This window comes from Artemia sp. Qi Xiang Cuo, chromosome 1, assembly GCF_049724085.1.
Source record: "Artemia sp. Qi Xiang Cuo chromosome 1, ASM4972408v1, whole genome shotgun sequence".
In the NCBI taxonomy this organism is placed as follows: Eukaryota; Metazoa; Arthropoda; class Branchiopoda; order Anostraca; family Artemiidae; genus Artemia; species Artemia sp. Qi Xiang Cuo.
Window position 1 is genome coordinate 32,745,556 of NC_142794.1, and position 17,683 is coordinate 32,763,238.

General features: G+C 35.9%; 1 long non-coding RNA gene across 1 annotated transcript in view; it reads left to right on the forward strand.

The window, feature by feature from the left end:
- LOC148956212 (uncharacterized) overlaps positions 1-17,683 on the forward strand; it is a 37,151-nt gene that overhangs the window by 8,478 nt on the left and 10,990 nt on the right. The window lies entirely within an intron of this gene.

The window sequence follows — 17,683 nt, forward strand, 5'->3', positions numbered from 1 at the left end:
GTGTACAAAAATGGGTTAAGCAAAAGAAAATTCGTTATAAACATTTAAATCGTTGAAAACCGTCGTATTCTTCAACAGGCATGCATATGTTCCTTTAAGTGTGAGGGGAGGCAGCTTAAAAATTTCAAATAGCGCCAACGTAAAATACAGAATTTTCGGGCAATACAAATCAAAATAGGAGCCAATTTGTTTGATTTCTATCCTATATATAAGTGTGATCTATGAATTCGCAAGCATTTAAGAGTTGAAGTAAAACAATGTAAGACACAGGAGACAAATAAAGCAGACCTTAAAAACTTCTTATATTTAGACTACCTTACTAAAATTCTGAGGTACTCATCCTAGCCCCTTAAGGGAAATACCCCCCTCCTGGCAGCCCCTAAAGGGGAGTAATCACCCTCAGTCTGTTGAAGAATTGTGCTAAGTTTTCGACACAGAATTAATTTTAATTCTTTAAGTGAAATGAATATGACAAAGAAACTAAACCAAGCTTTACTGAAAAAAAAACAAAACAGGTTAATTATTAAGCAATCATTTTTTATATCAATGTCTTATACAGTTCAAATGCTTTTAATTTTGATATGCAGCGCTTCGAACGGAACAATTTCAAACAAACCTGGTGACAAAATCTATTGATTCCAAATGCACAACATTTTATAAGGGTGACCTGATTTGAATGCTGACAAGCTTTGATAGGGGGAATTAAAAGACGAAATAATTTATCTTAATCCTTTTATATTCCAAATATATAGCAGCGTATTTTGCTTTCATTTGAAATTTCAAAGTTAACCCTACTTCTCTCCCAGTCAAATGGACATGTTAAGCTAACCCTCCTCCTTCTTGCGTGTCATTATTATAAAGGAATTTCGTTGGTCCAACTCACGTTTCTTAGACTTTGACTTTTAGCACTTCAGAATACCCCACTATGTATCGGCACATGCGTAAGATGGGCCTTTGGACCCGTGACTCTAAAGTCCTTTGATTTTTATGGTACTTGTGCATTATATCTCACCCAGCGCTATAGACTATACAAGGAAACATACACGAAACCCGGCAAACGTCTATTTGCAAGAGATAAATGATTGCAAAGCGTGGTTTCTGATTGTGTTTACAATATTTAAACAATTGTTTTTTGGGGTTTAGGGGGGAGGTACCTAGGTTAGGTTAGGCTACGTATTTAATATATGCTATGCTTTACCCCTACCTCCCTAATGTGCAAATATATAGCCCAAATTTGTTTCTAAACTTATATTTCCATCCTATTTTATTTCATTAGCATTAACCAAATTTGACTTCTTTCGTGTATAGCGGTGGGTGAGATATAATGGACAAGTACCATTTTTTTTATGTTTGTTGTAATATACCCAACCTATCATATAGTTAGCCTATATTTTACAATTTTTCCTTTTTTGTCCCCACCAAAATGAATTCATGGATACGTTTCTGATCCTGGATACGAAATGCTCAGTGTCTAGCACGGTGTCTAGCATATAAGCACACGTGGTCGGGCAAAAACACACGCATTACGTACATCTGGCTCAAAATTACAGAAACATGTCTGAGGGCAAATCAGGTCACTACCACTAACATTAACAACAAGTTTAAAGTTTCAAAAGCAAACAGATGTCCAGATATCGATGAAAATATAAACAAAAATCGACATGGTTGTCGATCTGCCGTCGAGAGTGACGCCAAATCATAGAGATTCTGAAACTAGATAGGTCTTTAGGGATTATTGGTCGATGTTTCGACAATTGGATGTTAAAATATCTTACTTCAAATGATTGAATTAGATTAGCCAAGAAATTCTAATTATAATCGAACATCATTTGGGATTGGTACCTTATTTAAGGATAATTTTAAGGCTTTGGTAGGCCTACATCTTGAATACTGAAGAAACGATGTAAACGATCATAATTTTTTTTAGTATAGTCTGAGGTACTCCCAGCAAAAATTGAAAAACTCAGGCTTAAAAATTGGCGTGTGGGAAATTCAAATCTTCTGATAATGCCCAATATCCTAGTGATTAATTAATCGTGGGCTTGTAATTTATATTATATATTATTTAATGGCCATCTGTACTGAATAAGCGATTCTTAATTCTTGAAAGTATCATAAATCACTGAACATTCTGAACAAACGAATGAATCCAATTTGATCAATTGGCTATGTCCGTTTTTCTATTGTTCTTGCACGATAGGGTAAGAACAGGGTCTAAGAGGCAAAGTAGTCAAAACGTTGTGTTCACCCCTCGATTCTAAACAAAATTTTAAAGAATCGTCCTCGTTTTACCGATTACAGTCCCAAAATAGGATTATACGATAGAAAGGTAAGGAATATATTAATACAATGGTGAAAAGGCATCTAGAGGAAGGAACAAGCTGGCTCGATCAAACGTTGCTTCGTTCTCAACAGTTAGTGTAAAGCCTATAAGAGAATTTGTTTGTATTTAATTATTTCTTTTTCTGTTAGAAATGAGGACTAGATGGAGCTCTGAAATATCATCAGGGGCCTAATTTGCCATGGGGCAGAGCGGGGGGCAACTACCCCTCCCAGACCCCATTCCCCCTAGCTGTAATTTACTTTTTTCAAAATTTTTGTCAAAACTAAGATGAGCCTGCATAATTCAAGGATTCACAGAAACGGGTCAGTTTTCTTTTGGATGGGATTTGGACGAAATTACGCCACTGAATACCATATTTTAATTTGCTTTTACTCCTCAATTAAATGCTCTCTTATTTGTTCTTTCATTGTTACGGAAAGAAATGTAGCATTTAAAACTACCCTTTTAATTAATCCATTTAGCGTCAAATGAGATGAACTTTAAACATGTGGTTTTAAGGTCATTTTTAAGGGGATTTTAAGCTTATCTCGTCTATTATAAACTATTCTAATATTTGTGGCCAAACAATTTAGAATTGATTGGACAATATTGCCATACTTGTGGAGCTTGGATAACAGATCCAAATAAATGACAGAAAACTAAAAGCCGACGCATACTCCCAGAAATCTTAGAAAAAAAACATATAAACTTCTCCCTGTTAAATTTAACTAAAATTCAGTTCTCCCTGTTAAAGTTCGCTAATGGTTGAATTTAGCGCCCATAGCGACCATTTAACCATTAGCGCTAATAAGCTGGATTTTAGGGGGGGCTTAGCTGGTCTAATCGACGCTGCCAATGCTATATTATAGAAATTTCAAAACAAAATTATAAGGCAAAATCATTCAGCCAGGGGGGCTGGAGCCCCCCTCTGCCCCCTCCCCCCAAATGGGTGCCCACGCATTTAACTCCTCCGTTTTGTTCCGGAGATAGAGCTTTTCAGTTTAATGAAACTTACATCATTAGGAAGTGTGATTTTTTTTTCGACTAGACGTAGCAGAGTGTTCTTTTTAAAGTTCAAGAAAGGTAGTCCCTAAAAAAGGTCTAGCATATCTGCTAGGAAAACATTAAAATCAGCTCAAAGGGAATATCATTTTAGTAATTTGGCAGCTTAGGGAGTTTCCTGTGTTGCTACTCGCTTTGACTTAAATCCTTACTGACACAGAGGACATACAAGTAGTTGTATTTTCAATTAAACTTTACATTTAACCGTTGATTCTCAATAGCTCTCACTGGTGGCTAGTCACCTGGGAGAATTAACTTATGGTTCCCTTGTTTTTGAGACGGTCAGCCGACACTGAGGTTGGCAACGGTGGCATAATTTTATCAAAAATCCTGGGGGGGGGGGGGGCAAAGTTGGAGCCAATGTTCCCAAATCAAGTAAAAACGACAGTGAAAATGGATTATGTAGTACCATAAAGGCAAAGCTATACTAAAAAAAACTGACCTCTCTCTCTGGATACTTGAATTATGCAGGCTTATCTTAGTTTTGACAAGATTTTTGAAGAAACTAAATTTCAGCTGGAGGGGGGAGAATTGGGATCTAGTGGGGTAGGTTTTTTTTAACCCCCTACCCCCCCCCTTCTCCTCTGGAAATCGATCCCCCTGCCCCACAGTAGATTACGCCCCTTTTTCGCAAAATGATTTTAAGGTATCAAATCCTCTTAACATCCTCTTTGAAGTAAGGCTATTCCAGAGATATTTCTGTATAACAATTTTTGGTACTTGTAGGATATACCCCCTCCAGCTTAAGAAGTGAAGTTAGGTTAATCCTAATAAAATATACCTAGGTATGATAAAAATATAATACTTTGGAAACAAATTCGGGCTATATATTTGCACATTAGGGAGGTGGGGGTAAAGTACAGCGGGTTTGCATGCAAAATGGGTTAGCTACAATTATTCTGATATTATGAAGTAAGAGTTGTTTTCTGAATTCATACTGTCTAAGTACTTTACCCCAACCTCGCTAATTTTCAAATATATAGCCCAAATTATATATTTCCCATCTATTCTGTCAATTCTTTGTGCCTTTTATGACGCTAAGTTGAAAGAAACTAGCGAAAGGAATCGGTTTACAGTGCGTCAATGCATGAACAACTTGAGTTGCAGGGGGTATATCATACAAGTACCAAATTTTTGCAACTAATATCATTTGTTAATGAGAGATTTTGGTACTCTTGCATTATGCGGGCCTCTCGGGTTAACTACTATAGAGTAGGCAATGATAAAACCGGTTTTTGACATGTTTACCGCTATGGACTAGGCAATGATAGCGTGCTTTTCATTGCGCATACGATATTAAACTTTTTTTTTGGGGGGGGGGAAATATATGATATGCTTTACCAACACCCCCCCCCCTCCCAATAATGTGCAAATGTATAGCCCAAATTTATTTCTAAACTATTATATATTCATCCTGTTTTATTTTATTTCATTAGCATCAACCAAACTTGACTTTTTAGAAAGGCCCGCATAATGCAAGAGTACCGAGATTTTCAGTTTAATGAATACCACATGGTGAATTAAGTACCTATTCATAAATAGTTTCAAGAGTTGTTCTTATTCTGTAAAAGAATCTTCTTGAGATCGGTCAGAAGCCTACATTCTTTGAATATATTTAGGCTTGTCACTTTTGACGTAACATCTGGACTTGGTTTTGTGACAAGAATAATGAAAGCTTTCTTGTTCAAAATGATCAATTCAATGAATAAATATAGTTACTTAATTTTTGGCTAATGTATCACCGTGTTTCGAGCATTGACTAATAATCATGATGGTCAGTTATTATAGCGGTTGGTGTAAGTTGATACTTGTAGGCCACTATATTTTGCTGAGTTTTAACGTCTAATATTCGCTATTCAAGTTCGTGTAATCTAATACGCTCAATATCGCGCGCAGAATAGCAGAAACTTCATTTCAGTTTTTCCTTTACAGCAAGGGTGAGAGCTAACTACATTTCTAGGAATGTTGGGTCAAGGCTAAAGACAGCTCTATTGTAGTCCTTTTCTGAAAATTTGTATGAGTTTGACAACTTGTTTTAGACCTTTTGGTGACAATCTCCCTGCCCCTCCCCCGAAAGACTACCCTTAACCAGTAGGAGGACCTTTCCTTGACAAGAAGTTGTCCTTAGATCGAAGCGCACAACTCTGTGCACGAAGCGCACTACTCTTTGCACGAAGCGCACAGAGTAGACCGATATTTTGGTAATCATTTTGATTTGTTCCTGTGCTTAAGCCGTCTTCAAAAGTTATATAGCATGATATTTAGATTTACGAACAGGTGAATAGAAAACCATCTAAAATTATAAAAATACTATTGGGGGGGGGGGGGGTATAGTAAAAGGTAACAGCTGATTTTCAGTATTGATTCAGCCCGGTGAAATCAGCCTTTAACTAATAAAGAAAAACAGGTTTTCTCAAATGAAAGTAAAGAGCGACATCAGAACTTAAAGAGATCATAAATCATTCCATATATGAGAGGGCTGCCCCCTCGTCAACCTTCTCGCTTTTTGCGCTAAAGTTTTATAGTGTTGAAATAAACTCCTTACTCCAATTAAACGACCCTTGTGTTTGAAGAATCTAAAGTCAAACTTCATCGTAAAGAGCGAGGGGGAAGACCCCCCTCATATACGAACAATTTCTGCTCGTCTTGATTTTTAATGTCGCTCTATACTTCCATTTGGAAAAAAAACATTTTTTTTTGTCTAATTTCTTTTCGTCCTAGGGTTACCCTAAATTTGAGGCGGACTACGAGGGGCTAATAACTGACCGTCACAGGTGTCCCTTCCTTCATGCCTCCGGCTGTGCCTCCGGCACGGAGGCACGTGCCTCCGGGATGCCTGAAACAGCGTGTTCCTGGAAGCGAAGGAACACAGTTTTATCTTTGGCTTATGGAAAGCGTACGGGGCGTTTTTTACGACGGCAAAATTTCTCCTCTTGAGAGGTTATCTTTACTTGGTCGTGTTGTTTACTGCGTTCGACATTGGAGATCCTGGGTCCTAAAAAGTGGACATTATGCTTTGAACGAGAATTTTATTACCACAAACCTTTACCATTGCCTAGATAAAAATATACATTCCCTATTGCTTTTAATTCGTCAATTCAAACGGCTTGGGCTCGAAAGTCCTTACAAACTCTCCGACATGAATAGCCAACCGTGTGAAGATTTTTTTAGGAAGATGCGGTCTCAAACCAGCACTTACAGTACTGTAATAAACTTTTCGTTCCTCCAACTTCTACGTCGAATTCGTCGATATGAAAGTATAACAGATTTTGAAGCTCAATATTCTAATGAACATTTGTCCTTGCCCAAGGCCAAGCGAGTTAGATCAATTGGTGTTGTATCTGTCAGTTCCGTCCGATTTTTCTTTGTCCGGGGACGATGAAATCAAGCTCGAGCTAGGGCGAGTTCGTATTGAAAGCCAGCGAATAATGAAAGCCTTGATACCCGACGACGTACTTTCTGCTTTCGGTCACCAAGTACCGAATGTTCGTCTTTCTGTACTTCACGACAATGACTCAGACGATGACTCAGAGGTGAATACTCTGTCCGATAAGCAGGAAAAGGCTTCCGCGACTGACACTGAATCAGGCTCGGAAAGTGACGGCATCTTTGAAGATTTGCCAGTGATTGCTCACTGTGTGAAACACCAAGTTAGAAAACTGAGTTAGTGAGCCTGTGATGAACATAAAGAATTCTAGGTTTTGTCTTGTCAAGACTTCTGACGGCTCCATAACACCAATAAAAAAATCCACGCTGTTGTGGCTTCTGAGGGAAAGCTCTGAGAAGCTGAGCAGTGACCGATTAAAACGGGTGATGGTCCAGGGCCGACGAGTAGGACTACGTGTGGCGCCACAAACCAATGCAGAGGTCGGTGTGAAATCGGAATTGCGTATCGGTGAATGGTGCGTTTACAGACCGGTTGGCAGGGGAAAGAGAGTGTTAGTTGGGCGGGTCATACAGTTTGGCTACTTGTCTGGGCGAAGATGCCACTCTGTTGACACGCAGAATATGGCGATGCAGTTCCCTGACGATATGGGAAATCAGTGCCAGTGGTTCCGGCTGAATGCTGTTCTCACATTAACTGCCGCATTGGTAGACCAGGGTTACTGTGACTCCAGCCTGTATATCATGCATTCAGCAGAACCCGTTTCTATGGAAATCGGCACAAACATTGTCTTTGGCTTTGGCTCAGACGTCTTCACAAAGCTGAATTCATTTATCCAGAAGAAAGGGTTCCACTTTTTTGATGTCTCGTCAGCATCGCAATCATCATGTTAAAAATGGCACCTAAACCCAAAACTAACCTCAAGACCATAACCACCACCATCGCCATGTTCTGTGTGTCAATAGAAAGAATTTTGTTTAACATTTTTCAGAGATAGTTTTTATTTTTTTCCCTCCCCTCCACCACTCCACTCGTTAATATTTTAATACAAAAATATATAAATCTTACAACTTTATATATTATCATATAACCTAAGCTTCAAAAAAAAAAAAAATTATTATAAACCATTCAATGTATTAGTGGACATGAAGGCCAACTACCATTTAACTTTTTTCTTGCCAAATATCTATCGCTCCCCCCGTTCCAGGGTGTCCTTCCCCCTCTAGGAGACGTTTTTCCGGTGGCATTTTTACTTCCATTTCTTAAAATTCATATCCTTCAATTTTCACTAATACGAATTCGAATTTTAAAGGTGGTCTTCCAAAAGGCTTACTGTTACAACTTTAAAATTTTTTAACACGAAAAAAACTATTTGCTCCCCCGTAGACTGGGCGCCCTCTGTCCACAACAAACCCATTTTTGCGGTGGCACTTTTTTCATTCTTTTTTTTATTTTTTTTTCAGCCCTTTTTACGCCCAACCTTAATAAAAAAAAAAAAAAAAATACGACCAACCCAACAAAAAAAAACCAAAAATAACCTTAATACCGACGTGCAGGAGGTCACAGAACTGAACAGAATCTTGAACCATGTCTCTTACGGACGAGGAGGCCACCCATGGCGGGGCTGGTCCTTCCAGCTCAGGTGCGTGTGCCCCTCGTCCCCCGTTCGCTTGAGTTCTTGATATAACTTTATGAGTCTCGAATGCATTCCGAGATCTAGGGCAGCGGAAGCGATGAATACCATCGGAAAACTTGTTATGCTCAGTAGAAGACTTAGTAGTAGAAGACTTAGTGTTTATGTTCGTGCTAACCGAGCTTAGTTTGATTTACTGAAGCTCATTTGTCCAGTTTCTTAGGGTTGTCATTTGAGCTGTGATTATCGAGATGATTACGGAAACGTACCAATAAATATCGAGAAACTAGTTATTTTTTTAGTTGGTTGCTTGACTTAGCGCTTTTTACTATTAACTCGGTAGTAACAGTTTTTCTGACTGTTGCTTTACAGTTTTCTCTTCAAATACCCAAAGGCCTGGGTTTAATACCAAGAAAGTTGGATTCTAAGTACATTCGGGAAAAAGGGATCTGTGTTTCTTCCGGATCCTTTCATGTCAAAGAAGCAGATTTCTTTTTTTTTTTTTTTAGTACAATTAATAATCCGATATGACAGGCTGCGGCATGGCACATCCACAAACCAGAAAAGAAGGTATGATAAAAGGGAAAGGGACATGTAAATACTTCATAAAAGGCAACTTTTACCGCTGGCCAAACCATATTGAATAGGGCTGAAAAGCGTAATATCAATTCTTGGGCGGTAAATTCAAATAACGATGAAACGTGGATGCGTAGACATTTTTTTTCGGAACTTTGGTGAATTGTTTTGGCCTAAAATATTTGACGTAGATCCTACTAATCCACCAGAACATTTTCACGTCGAAATAATACTAGGAATATTGACAATCAGTTGTTAGTTACGACTAGAAACCACGTTTCACGGTACTTTGAATTTCGCACCTTGCTTATTACGTCATTACCGCGCAGCCCTATGTTGTATAACTTAAAAACCGTCTTCCGGGACTTTTTTTGTTATTTTGGGATTTTTTTTTGAAGAAAAATCGGAATTTTATTTTTGAGCTGGTGGCAACGCTGCATGTGTAATAGGAAAAAGTGACACCATCAGTGCCATCTTAGGGTTACCTAGTTTTTGCATAGATATCAACAACTTGCAGTCCTCCGTTCTTCTTCTTTAAATAGCAATAGCTCCGTTCTTCTTTAATGCAAACGGCAAAAAACAACATATCAGTTGTTTTCAGTCTTGGGCGTTCTTTTCCTTGCCAAATAAACCCGTAAATGATTTTTTCCAAGTTTTAAAAGATCGCTTTTGAAGGTGCTGAAATATTCGACAGATACCGAATAACAGGCAAGCTGTATATATTTACATATTGCACTCTTTGGAATATGCCTCTGGCGTGCCTCCGTGCCTCATGCCTCCAGGTGTCCCTCAAAATGCCCAGTTCTTACCCCCTTGGCGGACTACCACAACCTCAAGCACAATTCTTTAAATTAAAATTGAACTCTGGAATCCGTGGATAGCTAGAGAGAGAGAGAGAGAGAGAGAGAGAGAGAGAGAGAGAGAGAGAGAGAGAGAGAGAGAGAGAGAGAGAGAGAGAGAGAGAGAGAGCATGGGTTCCAGCTATGAGTGCATCAGGCGTATACAAGGCCGTACCCAGGGGAGGGGGTTGAACTTCTCCCCCGAAATGTTTGTCTGACTCGTAAAAACGTAATGAAAATGAATATAAACCAATTTGTTATGCATTTTTTGATGTTTTTTTGTGTAACACCCTCCCCCCCCTCCGATTTTTTTTTAGTTAAATCCCCCGAAAAAAATCCTGGGTACGGCCTTAGGCACATATATGAGGCCAGGGAAAATCCAGGATCATGAAGGATTGAAAGAAAATCTATAGACTCTGAACCTTCTAAAATTTTCTTAGTTAGACGATATTGCCATACATATCATTTAAATAATCTCTGACTAGAAGTTTTAGGATGTAGGCTAAGTTTGAAGTCCGATGATTTTTTGTTTTGGGAAGAATGTCTCTTGTGCAAAATTACCTCCTTTCTCCCAAAATGTCGTGATTTTTGCATAACCTTTTCCATTGTTAGTCGTTTTCTACTGCCTTACCGGCCTTACCAAATTTCCCCGCCCCCTATGTTGAAAGAAATTCTTGCACATTTATACGAGTACCAACGTTTAATTTCGCGCGCCGTGTCCGGGTAAGGGAACAACAGCCGTGGGAGTGGTTGAACTCATGTTCAAACTTTTGGCGAACGTGAATATAAGGTACCTTTTTCACTTTTTGGTGAATTATTACACATTTTATGATGGTGCTAAAAATTGTCTGGTCGGTAATCCTGTGGCACCGTGGCAGAGTCTGGGTATGCTTATGCTAGAAACATGAATGACTATTTCTAAAATTTATGTTTTAGTTATTGAATAATTTAGGTATTTTTGTGTCTTAATGCTTTTGTTGATCCCTTTGTGACGATAAAATACTCATCCCCTGAAAGCCGAATTGCTGTACCTGCAGGAAATAAAACAACGTCGAAGTTTGAATGTTTGTATTCTCATTACGTTGTGCCTCACAGTTTTATTCTAGTATAGCCTACCTTAAATTTATAATACTAAAAAAAAAAGAAAAAAAAGAGAAAAAAATACACGGTTTGTGGAAGAAGACAACAAACAGCTTTGTTAAATTATTTTCTTGTATTCCTCTTAGCTCTTTTATTTGCTGAAACTGGAAAATTGGGTAAATTTGCTTCCATTGGGCTACTTAGTTTTGGTATACGGGGATGGCGCATTGCTTCTTTGTCCCAATGTGGGCTGTCTTTCAGGAAAGCTATTGTGTACAATCCATTGTTTTAACTTACGTTGAAATAAATTGGTAGTCAAATCCTTCCACCACTGGAGTAATTTTTTCCAGTCCTATAAATCCATGGAAAATCTGGTGTCCAGCATACAGAAAAAGTATTCCTGTGAAAAATCCCACCTCTGACCATTCCCACCTGGGAAATTATCCGCTTTTGAAAAACTGATTATCCAAAGGAAAACTAAGACAAATAAAAAAAAAACGAATAATGGCTTACATGAGCTATTATGAAGGAGCGGGAGTGGCAGATGCCTAAACGACTGCATTTCGTAGGAATGTATCTCTAATCCCTCTTATTTAGACTAAGTCTGAATAAGGGTGCTGTGGGGTGATACCTCATGCACTTCTTATCACAGAAAAATGTTTCTGACGTGTATTTTAAAGCTTTATTTAGCTAGACTAATTTGTTTCATAAATACTAAGCAATGACGCGTGTGTATGTTCATACCTATTCTGAGGGGGAGGCTGTGGATCATTTTTTAGGTGGGGGGGGGGTAGATACCTCTAAGAGTACATTTTAATGCCAAAGTATGCTAAGTCCTAATGAGCATTCAGATAAATATGGGATGAGTTTCGGAGGAGGGGGAGGCAGAATGCCTTTATTATTGGTGATAAGGGGGGGGGGTAATAGTGCTCCCTCTATTGCGACAATCTTTTTCTAGACAGCATAAAATATTATAATCTTAGGTCTACCGGCACAGAAACACGGGGCATCATTAGCCTCACCAAGAAATGTTTTTGAGGGGCTAGCAAAATCTGCCAGGAGCTTCGTTTTCGGTGATTTTAAATGGTGAAGTATTTGTCTATTCCTGTTTATATACAATGTTTTTACGTATCTAAACATATACATATATATATATATATATATATATATATATATATATATATATATATATATATATATATATATATATATATATATATATATATATATATATATATATATATATATATATATATATATATATATATATATATATATATATGTATATACAGTATATTCAAACATCGAAGACATTACTCCCAAAACCCCTGGAATGAGGGTGGTAAAATAGTTGAAGTGTCCATTAGTAGAGTAGTAGGTACCATTTCTACCGCTGCTATAGGAATTACCATGCTATTCTACCGCTGCTATACAAAAACATTGCTACCGTTGCTATAGGAATTACCATTTTTACCGCTGCTATAGGAATTCCCATACTATTTGCTTGATGCTCTAAAGCTTTTCAAAGAGAGTCAGTACTCCGTCACATGGTATACACTACAGTTTCACGTGCACATTGCAAAAAGCGTGCAAACCTATAAAGTGGTGAAACACGCTTTGAAACTACATGCTATTTGCTTGCCTTATGTTCCCTTAAAGGTTTGACGACTACATTCAAGAATACATTCACACCTACAAGAATATGGAGTTTCACGTGCACATTGCAAAAAAAGCGAGCAGTACGAGCGGGGATTCCTCTTGCAAAAAGCGAGACATTTTTTTGGACAACTGCCTGAACTCGAGAGTTGTTTAATTAAGAATGTAACATGTCTAGAATTGATGCCAATATGCTGCTGAATCATTTACCAAAAAAATAACTCTATTTACAAAAAAAAGGGTTTTGCATTTGCGAATTGAAGTCTATGAACGATATTAATTAATGTTTGTATAATAGGAGCATGAATGATTCTAATTAGTGCTTGGATCGTATGAAGGTAGAGAAAATAAGGGATAAGGGATTCGCGAATTGGACTATACAAACGATATTAATTGAATAATAGAGAAAAAAACAGCTAGATAGTATTTGCGAATTGGATTGTATGAAGGTGGAGAAAAAAAAGAGTTAAAGTGATTAGCAGTTAAGGCGACCCCGAAGGGCTTGTTAACTCAGGCATTTTGATTTAAATTTGAGACAACATAAATCTATGAAAATAGTTAATAATGATAGAATGACATTGCGAGTTGACCTAGCTCTACCTCTTCGATGTGTTCTTATAGAGTCTAACGTTATAGTATACTAAAAGTTGATACTAAGAGAGATGTAGATGGCAAGAAAAGAATTTTAATAATGAAATTCAGAACAATCCTTAGAAATGCTTGCAAATCAAGTTGTAAGGTGTATGTGAGTACGAACCATCAAGGATCATAAGCACCAACGACCCTAACCAGCAGAGACATCAACCCCCCAAAGGTCCCCTATCCCCAAACTCGAAGGGCCCCCCCCCCCCTCCAACTTTTTGGTCCCCCCCTCCCCATTTATTTTTTATTTTTTTTAACATGATGTATTTTTATCAGCTTTTTTTTGATGTGTCATCGAAGGAGATGAGCCATAATTAAATTAAGGTGTGTTTTGTCAGTAGTGTTATGTAACGTTCACATTGTCTTGATTTTTCAAAGTTAATCTTGCATTTTATTCATTGAAATGCAAGAGTTCGAATATTTCAGTAGTGTTTTGTTGTGCTTTACCTTGTCATAGTTACTTTCTCTTGATTTTTCAAAGTTCATTTTGGATTTTTACATTCTCTTGATTTTTCAAAGTTCATTTTGAATTTCATTCGTGAAATGCAATAGTTGGAATATTTCAGTAGTGTTATGTGATGTTTTACAGTTTCATAGTTAAATTTCCATAATTTTTCACTGCTCATTTTGAATTTCTTTCATTAAAGACAAGATTTGGAATATTTCAGTATTGTTTTATTGTGATTTACCTTTTCACACTTAAACTCTATTGATTTCTAAAAGTTGATTTTGGATTTCTTTCATGTAAAAGTTCATTTTACCTAACCTGACAAGTATGTGTCCAATAAGAGAGTCATGCATACTCCTGCCATTTACCCGTGCCCCAGCCATTTAAACATTTGCCTCTCAATTACTTGGACTATCTGTCTTGGCTTTTCTCTGTCTACAATTACCCAGCGTCTTGATGCAACCTGTGCAACCTATTGCAAAATACTTGATAACTTCAATTCAAAATCAACGGTGGAGAAAATTGATGGTGGAGAAAAAAAGGGTTAAACTGATTATTGGACAATTGCCTTTAGTCAAGGCTAGTTTGTTAGGAATGTGTCGCTGCTAAGGCTAACTCTAATTGCAAAAAAAGGGTTTGCGAATTTGCGAATTGGTGATTATCAGTTAAGGTAACCCCTCGAGGTTGTTAACTCATAGCTTATTTATTATAAATTTGGAACAACATCAATCTATGGAAATGGTTAACGATGATAAAATTGACTTATTACTTGACCTAGCTTTACTTCTTCGATGTGTTCTGTATAATACACAAGTGGTGTTTGAGCAGTGTTGCCATTTTAAATTAGAGTCTAACGTTATAGTATACTAAAAAGTTGATACTAAGAGAGATGTAGATGGCAAGAAAAGAATTTTAATAATGAAATTCAGAACAAACCTTAAAAATCCTTGCAAAATCAAGTAGTAAGGTGTGTGTGAGTACGAACTATCTAGGATCATAAGTACCAACGACCCTAACCACTAGAGACCTCAACCCTCCATAGGTCCCCTATCCCCAAACTCGAAGGGTGCCCCCTCCCCTCCAACTTTTTGGCCCCCTCCCCCCATTTGTTTTTGAATTTTTTTTTCACTTTCTTTATTATTTTTTTTAACATGATATATTTTTTTCAACTTTTTTTTACATGTCTTCGAATGAGATGAAACATACTTAAAACAAAACAAAATCACATTTAATATTTTCCAAACTCAAAATGAGAATGGTATAGACATGATAGTCATGACCTTTACTATTAGAAAAATAATGTTTGTAGTAGCACTTTTTTTAATGGACTGAAAAAATTTTCTGGACTTCGAAATTATTCAACTTTTTTTACGTATCTTAAAATGACATCGATGACACACCAGTAAAAATTGTGTATGACTCAAAATGGAATAATGATTATTCTACTGATTACGAACTAAGAGAAGACAATAACTACAATATCAAGAGAGAACGTGGTAAACTATTTTATGGGACGGATTCAAAATATGCATCCTTTGTCGGATATGCTGGATAAAATTGACAAAATCTAAGTATCAGATTGAATAAATACTTTATCAACATCATTTGTCGGATAAAACGGATAAAATTGACAAAATCTAAGTATCAGAGTGATTAAATGCTTTATCAGCATCTTTTGTTAGATATCTCGGATAAAATCTAAGTATCAGAGTGATTAAATTCTATATCAGCATTCTTTTCTCAGATACATGGGATAAAATTGATAAAATATACGTATCAGAATGAATAACTACTTTATAAACGTCCTCTCGATGCATTTTAAACATCATTTGTAGGGTTTATTGAATAAAATTGACAAAATCTAAGTATCAGTTTGATTAAATTCTATAATACATGGGATAAAATTGACAAAATCTAAGTATTGGATTGATTAAATTCTATATCAACAACCCTTTCTCGAATACATGGGATAAAATTGAAAAAATATAAGCGTCAGAGTGAATGATTTTTTTATATCCATACCTATTGTCAGATACATCGAATATAATTGAAAAATCTAAGTATCGGAGTGAATAAATGCTTTATCAGCATCCTTTGTCGAATATATCAGATAAAAGTGACAACATCTAAGTACCAGCGTGAATAAATTCTTTATCAAAATCATTTGTCGGATACGTCAGTTAAAATTGACATGTCGGATAAAATGGAAAAAATCTAAGTGTCAGAGTAAATAATTTTTTTTATCAACATCCTTTCTCAGATACATCCAAAATAATTGACAAAATCCAAGTTTTAGAGTGAATAATTTTTTTTATCAACATCATTTGCCGGATATATCGAATAAAATAAACACAATCCAAGTAACAGACTAATTCAATTCTTTATGAATATCCTTTTTTGGATATTTCGGATAAAATCTAAGTACCAGAGTAATTAGATTCTATATCAACATTCTTATCTCGGATACGTGGGATAAAATTTGTAAAATAAACCTACCAGAACGAATAAATGCTTTATCAACATCCTCTAAATGCATTATCAACATCATTTGTCGGGTATATCGGATAAAATTTACAAAAACTAAGTATCAGATTGATTAAATTCTATATCAATAACCCTTTCTCGAATACATGGGATAAAATTGACAAAATCTAAGTATCGGATTGATTAAATTCTATATCAACATCCTTTGTCGAATATATGGGATAAAAGTGACAAAATATAAGCGTCAGAGTGAATAAATTTTTTATTTTGTCGGATAAAGTTGACAAAATCTAAGTGTCGGAGTGAATAATTTTTTTTGTATAAACATCTTTTGTCAGATACATCGGATAAAATTGACAGAATCTAAGTGTCAGAGTGAATAAATTTTTCTATCAACATCCTTTGTCAGATACATCAAATAAAATTGACAAAATCCAAATTTCAGAATGAATAAATGCTTTAACAACATCCTTTACCGGATATGTCGGATAAAATTGACAAAATCTAAGTATCAGAGTGACTAAATTCTATATCAACATCCTTTTCTCGGTTAAATAGGATAAAATTGACAAATTCTAAGTGTTAGAGTGAATAAATTTTTTATCAACATCCTTTGTCAGATACATCAAATAAAATTGACAAAATCTAAATTTCAGAATGAATAAATTCAAAATCAACATCCTTTGTCGGATATGTCGGATAAAATTGACAAAATTTAAGTATCTGAGGGAATAATTCTCTTATCAACATCCTTTGCCAGATACATCGAATAAAATTGAAAAAATCTAAGCGTCAGAGTGAATATTTTTTTTTATATCAACATCTATTGTCAGATACATCGAATATAATTGACAAAATCTAAGTATCAGAGTGAATAAATGCTTTATCAGCATCCTTTGTCGAATATATCAGATAAAAGTGACAAAATCTAAGTACCAGAGTGAATAATTGTATTATCAACATCATTTGTCGGATACGTCATTTAAAATTGACATGTCGGATAAAATTGACAAAATCTAAGTGTCAGAGTGAATAAATTTTTTTTCTAAACATCTTTTGTCAGATACATTGAATATAATTGACAAAATCTATGTGTTAGAGTGAATAATTTTTTATCAACATCATCTGTCAGATACATCGGATAAAATTGACAAAATCTAAGTATCAGACTGAATAAATGCTTTATCAACATCATTTGTAGGATATGTCTGACAAAATTTTTTTATCAAAAAAATATCTTAATTAGTTTAAGGTATAGTACTAATGACTTGCCAAAAGCAAAAAAATATTATTAGAGTGAATAAATTCTTTACCAACATCCGTTGTCGGGTATTTCATTATGATAAAATTGTAATAAGATAAGTAAGTAAGTAACTTACTCTTTCTTGAGTTCACCTCTTGGATATACAATAGAGAAATATAATTAAGTAAATTGTGAAAAAAAAATTGAACAAATTCTTTATTAACATTCATCATCGATTGAAGTCGCTTCCTAGACAGACAATACAGCAATTTAACAAAATCTAACTATAAGAGTGATGAAATTCTATATCAA